Source organism: Hyaena hyaena, unplaced genomic scaffold, assembly GCF_003009895.1.
Source record: "Hyaena hyaena isolate Hyena2069 unplaced genomic scaffold, ASM300989v1 scaffold_142, whole genome shotgun sequence".
Taxonomy (NCBI): domain Eukaryota; kingdom Metazoa; phylum Chordata; class Mammalia; order Carnivora; family Hyaenidae; genus Hyaena; species Hyaena hyaena.
In genome coordinates this window covers 961,972-969,988 of record NW_024080774.1, presented here as the reverse complement: position 1 = coordinate 969,988, position 8,017 = coordinate 961,972, and the positions used below count along the sequence as shown (strand labels likewise).

General features: G+C 40.4%; 1 pseudogene; it reads right to left on the bottom strand.

Annotated features, from left to right (window-relative positions):
- Positions 1–972: 972 nt before the first annotated feature.
- LOC120235980 lies at positions 973–1,129 on the bottom strand (annotated as a pseudogene).
- Positions 1,130–8,017: the final 6,888 nt, after the last annotated feature.

Here is an 8,017-nt window from a genome sequence, read left to right as displayed (position 1 = left end):
ATGCTTGTCACTGTTACCAGTTGTTGACACTCCTGATCGTGTGGCTACTGCGAGCTGAGACCGTGCGCACTATCACAAGGGAGGACTGGGGGAGCCTGGGGGGCTAAGTCGGTTAAGCGTCTGACTTCGGCTCAGGTCATGATCTCACAGTTTGTGGGTTCGAGTCCCGCGTCGGGCTTTCCAGCTCTGAGCCTGGAGTCGACTTCGGATTCTGTATCTCCCTCTCTCTCTGACCCTGCCCTGCTTACTCTGTCTCTCTCTCTCAGAAATAAACAAAACATTTTAAAAATAAAAAAAAAAAAAAAAAGTAAACAAGGGGGGACTGAATCACATGTCACGAGCCTGGGGAAAGATCCAAATTCAAAAGTCCACGTATAGCTTCTACCAAATGCATTTCGACTTTTTCAATTCTTTTTCTCTCTGTGCTTCTTTTTATATAGTTTCTGTCCCCTTATCGTCAAGTACACTAATCTTTTCTGTAGTGTCTAATCTATTCACCTGCACTGGTGTATTATCTCAGACACTGTAATTGTCATCTCCTTATATCCAATTATTTTTTTCGAATTTGGGTCACTTAATCATCAAAGTAACCATCTCACTGTTTGAAGTTCTTGAAAACAGCTATAAGTGCTGTTTCAATGTCTTTTTGTATTGTTTGTTATGGTTATCTGCTATTGATTGATTTCTTTTTTCAACATTTCCCTCCTTTGCTTCTCTCTAGTAGTTTTCTTCGGTTCTTTTTTTTAAATTTTGTTTGTTTGTTTGTTTGTTTAGTGGCAGAGAGAACAGAGAGGAGCAGAGAGAGAGAGAGAGAGAGAGAGAGAGAGAGAATCCCAAGCAGCCTCCACACTGTCAGCTCAGAGCTCAAACTCACAAACCACTAGAACATGACCTGAGCTGATGTCAAGAGTCAGACAATCAACTGACTGAGCCAACCAGGTGCCCCAATCTTCTTCTGTTCTATCTTATGCATGAATATGAACAAAACACCAAACTGCGATTTGAAAGCTATCCTGTTCATTATCCGTGTAATGTACTCATTTATCAGTATTGAAATAATTATTACCAAAATTATAAGTAATTCTTAGAAAATATACAGTTGATCTTAGCCAAAAGGCCGAGAAGCGATAATTCTTAGAAAATAGATAATGCTGAAACTTACATTTGACCTTTCAGTAAATATCTATCCCTGTCCCCACTACACACACAGCACCCCAGAAAGCATTTAGAATTTAATTCTTGCAGGATCATTTCTTTGAGAAGGAACCATTTACTTCCTGGCCCCTTTCACCCATTCACAACTTCCCCTTAGGTATAAGTCAATATCCTTTGCATCTGATATCTTCAAAGCTTTATTTTATTCATAGAACATTACTAAAATCAAGAGCAATACATGAAACGGTGATAATTTTAACTCAGGACAATGAACTCTGAAAGTAATATTTTTTGATCTTTTAATAAAGACCATGTGAACATTGTAGTCATCAATCATTAGAAGTTATAAGACAGGATGGTATATTTTTCAGTTACCAAAAGAAGTTTGTCAATACTCCTTTTTATATTCTGTAAAAGGAAAAGTGCATTTGGGAACTGTCTTTTCAGTTTGGCAGTGATCAGTTTCACTTTCTTTTGATAAACTCCATGAAAATATTCTTTTTCTTCCAGTGACAACGTTATACTTTATGTCACTGTGTGTACATGTGGAAAGAAGTCATTTTACTGGAGCTCTTTTCATTCTCTTCTGTCATCTGGCATTCTACAATGTTTTCTTTCTCTGGCACCCTTCAGCAATCGCGAGGAGTGTTTTATGGGAGAGAATATCCCGCCCCGGCTTTTCATGTCCCCCAGATAACTACTCATTCTTTTCTTCAGAGCTCTGTGTGTGCCCCATGTTCTGCTGACCTTTCGCGGCTTACTTGTTCTTGAAGTTGTTTATTATGCCTTCGGACCTTCAGTCATCTTTCCTTGTCAACATCTAAATCTGTGATCATTTTCTCCAACCCCATACTCTATATTCTTCTGTCTCTCCTCTTGTGGACTAACAACTTAGATTTATAAAGTATTGTGCATGCATTTCACCTTGCCTTGAACTTGCAGTTCATTTTCTTTTTAAACCACATTTCTCCCCGGGAAACGCAGCCATCAAGTCCCCTGTTATTTTGGCTTAGATACTTTTAACTTCATCTCTTAGAAAAATGACTTTGTTTCTTTTCATGTTTTGCATATTGTTCTTAAAACTAAATGATGCCCCCAACCCTCCTAATCACCACCTCCACATACTCCTTACTTGTAATCCCACTCAAATCTGTCTCCGTGACATTATGTTAACTATGCTTCTCTTAGGGTGTTTTTCCACTGTCCTGTTTTCAACCCTAATTAAGACTGAGTTGCTGCTTTCTCCTTTTCTGTCTTATCTCTTTAGACCACTTTTCAGTTCCAAATGTTCCATATGGAGCTATGTAGCCGCACTTTGGTAGTGGAAAAGTAAAATGTAATGTATAAAGCCCTTGGAATCTGGATGTCAGAATCCAAGACAGGTTCCTATGTAAAGTCAAGCAGTCTTCTTCTGTCCCAACACGTTCGTTGCTCGTAAATTCTCCAGGAATTTGGAATAGAGATTCCATTATCTTTCCCTTACTGCTTGTCTGAAGTGATGATAAAAATAGATCTCATTACATGCAGGAAAGTAAGCTGTTATTACTACCAGATGGTTCCCGATGATTTGCTCTCCATTCACACCAATTTTCTTCCAATTCGTGTTCGGCCCTCAACTCCCACCCCATCTTCATGTCTTCATGCATCATCGCTAGTCTGTCTATGAGCTCCTTACAGAGTTCATTGTTATCCCGAATGGTAAACTAAACATAAACACTGTTTTTCAAAACTTTTCTTCTAGTGCCATTTTGTAAAAAATAATTTTGAAACTGTATTGAGTCCTTCCCCACCTATTTAACGTTGGCATCTAAAAATGTTTATGCCAAAAATGCTGGCAAAGGAATTAATTATCAACTATATTTACATATAGCTATTGTGTATCTATATCTAAAAGCTCTTTGTGTGGAAATACCGGACCAGCAGATTCAGCTTTTGTTGATGAAAAAGATGCACATTAAATACTGAACCTTGTAAAACCAATCCTCGTGGTTTGATCAAAAAGCCAAATTGGACCCATGTTCTATCAAAAAGTGTGATTCCATTTTTCAGTTTCTGTAAATGTGTTGATATTGTGAGGGAATGCTCTCAGTCTTGAGCACTGCTTGAGCAATGAGCCTGGGGGTGAAGGAAAACACCACCATGGGGAACGTGGATTGAAAGGGAGATGATGAGGTGCGTGGGGAGTGATGATCAGGTTACTGATGCCATTTTTATATCCTGCATGGCACTTCGGGAGGTGTATGGGAGGGACTGGCTGGTTGCAGATCTTTCCTTTGAACGCCAACTGAATTTCCACTGCTTCAATCTGGATGTCCCATTGACAATTCAAGCTGACTCATCCCCTGAGTAAAAGTTCCGAGCATCCTTCTTGCCACCCTGACATCAAAGAGAGTAGCTCAAACATTACCTTGACTAGGTGACCGAGTCAAGTTCAACAGAATGATCATGGTCATTACCAGTGAGAAAGACGTCAGGTTTCTGGCTTGTACTCATTCATATGATGTAAACAGAAAGGTCCTTCACCTCTGTGGTCTTTATTCATTGTCTAATTATGAGTGAAAAAATCATAGAAACTCACAATAAGAAACATTCTACAAAATGCCTGCCCAGTACTTCTCAAAACTGTCAAGGTGTTGAAAGAGAAGGGACATTTGACCAACGATAACAGGCCAACGCAACTAAGGAGACATGCAAACTGAATGCAGTACAGGATCCTGGAACGGAAAAATTCCATGAGTGCGATCCAAATAAGCGTTATTCCATTTAGTCAGCTAATATGCAGTCACAGTGTTTTCTGATGTGATACATGTATCAGACTTACGTAAGATGCTAACATCAGCAGAAACGGGTGAGAGGTATGTACTGGAATTTTCTGCAGTGTCTTTCCAACCTTCCGATAAATCCAATTTTGTTCTAGTATAAAAAGTTCATTAAAAAAAGTAACGGCAAGCCCTTGACTCGTAGTTTTAGTTTTGCCGGTGGTCGCATCACACTTGTCTGGGAGAGGTTTCTCTTGCTCCACAGTCAAACCTTAACCAGTTGAGTTGTCATACATCCCTTGGGGCATTTGTTTTCAAGCTTTAGAGCCACTCAAAGTTCCATGAGTCATGAGACACTAGTTTTTAGGCTTTGTTTTCTTTTTTAGGTTTATTTATTTGAGAGAGAGAAAGAGAGAGAGAGAGAGAAGGCATGAACAGGGGAGGGGCAGAGAGAGAGTGAGGCTCCCAAGTGGGCTTCACGTTGTCAGCGAGGATCATGATGTGAGGCTCAGTCCCACCTAATGTGAGATCATGACCTGAGCGGAAATCAAGAGTCGGTTGCTTAATTGACTGAGTCTCTCTGGCTTCCCTGGCTTTTAGTTTTACTTTTTATATCTACCTCAAAGGATACACATGCACGTGTTCTCTCTCTTTATTTAAAAAATTATCATCTGATGTTCATAGCATAGTTTACATTAGGGTACACTCATGACATTGTGTGATTCTGTGAATTTGGGCAAATGTATGGTGACCTGTCTCCACCATTACAGTATCATACAGAGTAATTTCACTGCCGTAAAATTTTTCTGTACCCCAAATATTTGTCTTTCTCTTGACCCCCAAACTCCTGATGATGATCTTTTTATAGTCGCCATAGGTTTACATTCTCCACAGTGCCATACAATTGGAATCACGCAACATGTAGCCTTTACAGATGGATTTCGTTTACTCAGTCATATCCATTTAAGGTCTGTCCATGTCTTTTCATGGTTTAACGACTCGGTTCTTTTTAGTGCTGGTAATATCTCATTGTCTGGATGCACTGCAGCTTATTTATCCATTCACCTACTGAAGGACATCTTGGCTGCTTCAAATTTGGGCAATGATGAAGAAAGCTGTTATAAACATCCATGTGCAGGTTTTTGTGTGGATGTAAGTTTTCAGTTCCTTCGGTTAAGTACCAAGGAGTGTGATTGCTGGATCTTATGGTAGGAGTATGTTTTCATCTTGTAAGAAACGGCCAAATGGTGTTCCAAAGGCTCTCTACTGTTTTACATCCTTTTTGCTGTTTAATACACTTTTATATTAGGACCTTGAATGGCTTCTGACAGACAGAGGATACTAATAAATATTTGCTCCATACCGAAGCACCTGGACTGTGTATTTAAAGTGTGGATTTCCCAGCCAAATCCCTGGAGACTCTGATCCAGTAGGTCTGGAATGGATCCCAGGAATCTGCCTGCATAATCAGTACCCAGGGAATGCTAATGGGCATGGTCTGAAACCCACACTTTGAGAAACACTGCTTTATGAGCTCATTCTGGCAAACTTCCCTGTTCTATCTAGGCAGACAAGATGGCTGTGCCCATTTCTGAAAAACGGTAGTTCCTAGTTTACCTTATGAATATGTCACTGTGTTGTGAGATTGCTACTAGACTGTCTTTAAATTAAAACAGCCTGCTGTAATGGCGTATAGAACTGTGGTTCATTTCAAAAAGATCCTTCATTGAATGAAAATCGATGTGCATGTACGTAAATTCTGATTGTAATAGTTGGGATAAGCATGCAAGACACCAAGATTGGAAGGGATATATATTTTTCATACCTAATACAGACACATGAATCTTATTCAAGTATTCGACTATGCTTTCCTGTGACAAATTCATAACTTTGCACAGATATAGGCCATAGGAGTAGTAAATACTGAAATAAGGCATTCTCTTACTTGAACATATTTCAGTGATCAAAATCAGAAACTTAACACCGATCCAGTACTATTCTTTATCTGGAGACCTATTCAGATGCTGCTGGTTATGAGATTGTCATCCAATATTACCCTCCAGTTGCTGTTTCTTTAGTGTGTGTGTGTGTGTGTGTGTGTGTGTGTGTGTGTGTGTTTAAGTTCTATTGGTTTTGAGAGAACATGAGCAGGGGAGGGGCACAGAGAGAGCGTGACAGAAGATCCAAAGCGAACCCCAGCCTTGAAATCATGACCTGAGCCAAAGTCAGACGCTTGATCGATTGACCCATCCAGGCGCCCCTAGTGATGTTTGTTTTTTGTTTTTTCTATCCAGACTAACTCCTATGTGTTTCCTGGTATATCACAACTTGACACTTTTAAAGAGGGCAAGTCAACTGTCTTACCAAATATCTTCAATTTGAATTTGTCTTGATGTCTCCTTATGATTAGTTTCAGGTTATTCTTTAAAAAAAAAAAAAGATTGAAGTTCACAGGCAGTGTATTTTTCACTTGGCTCAGGGTCGTTAGTATAAGGGAAGATGGGTCGCTAAAATGTGTTGAATGCTTTCAAGATGAAATTCTGATTTTCTGTATCTATATTTTCTATATCTGATTTTTATATCATTTTTCATTTTTTCTGTATTCCAAACCGAGAGGATAGAGTTTGACCCATCACTGAAATGTACCTTTTTTCACCAACCTGCTCTTTTTCTATCCCATCACTTTCCTGGGAAAACCGTCATTTCCGGTAGAATTATCTATTTTCCAGACTTTGGGGAATACTTATTCCTAGTGTCTTTTTTAATTTTTTCAATATTTATTTATTTTTGAGAGAGATGGAGAGAGAGAGACATGGAGTGTGAACTGGGGAGAGGCAGAGAGAGAGAGAGAGAGAGAGAGAGAGAGAATCTGAAGAAGGCTCCAGGCTCTGACTGTCAGCACAGAGCCCAACACAGGGCTCTAACTCATGAGCTGTGAGATCATGACCTGAGCCGAAGTCCAATGCTCAAAGACTGAGCCTCTCAGGCACCCCTTTGTAGTTTTTCTAAACGGAGTTCCTCTCAACAAAGTAAATATACGCGAGTTACCAAGATACCAAAACCTAGGCCAAATTCTATATCAGTTACTTAATCACTTGTCACCTAAGCTTATGGCCAAGATTAACAGTATGAAACTCACTGATCTGGAGGAGGGGTCTCCCAGCTGCACTCTACAGGCCTAACCTTGCCCCTCATTTATCGGATGCCTAGGTGCAATGCACTCGATTGTAGAATCACTAAGGTTCGTAATGCACATTTGAATAGTAGTAGTCTGGGAGTTCCTGGGTGGCTCAGGGTGTGATCTCATGGTTCATGAGTTCGAGCCCCACATCTGGCTCTCTGCTGTGGGCACCAAGCCAGCTTTGGACCCTGGGTCTCTGTCTCTCTCTGTCTCTCTGTCTCAATAAATAAATAAATAAATAAATAAATAAATAAATAAATAAATAAATAAGCAAGCTTTTACAAATTAAGAAAAGCAAGAAAAATACTACGCTGGATCCCTGAGACGCCGGGTACATGACTGAGAAATCTCCATCACTAACCATCACAGACAGTGTTGCTCATCTGTACAGACTATGATTATCACCCCCTAGTGAGGGCTCAGAGGTGGAAGACACTTTCCCATGAATGGAGGTTACTCTAGATCTGAGGTCATGATGGCCTGACCACGTGGGTAGATCTGGATGTACTCATCTGGGGACCGCTACTTCTGAGCCTTTAGCTCGTCGTCCACTATGGGGTAATATCAGGCAATCTGATTAGCAGCACTAGAATCCCCTTCTCCAATACATCGTAAAACCCGTGGGAATAGATCAGACGCTTGGAATAGCAGCTGCCCTAGGTTGCTGCCACAAGATGTGCTTGACAGTTGTGCCTCCTCCATGGTCCCTACCTCAAGGACTGACTCCTCAATATTTCTCAAATGGGGCCCCATACTACCTCGGTCGGGAGTTTGCTACTGAACACGTTTCCATGTCGGATGTATGAGAGGAAGACCGTGTGGATGGTTGGTCCTCAAGAAGACACTGTATTTCTTTGTAAACCTCTATGCGATTGCATTCTGACTCTCAGCTGTCACATTAGATGAGCTGCTTTTATGACAG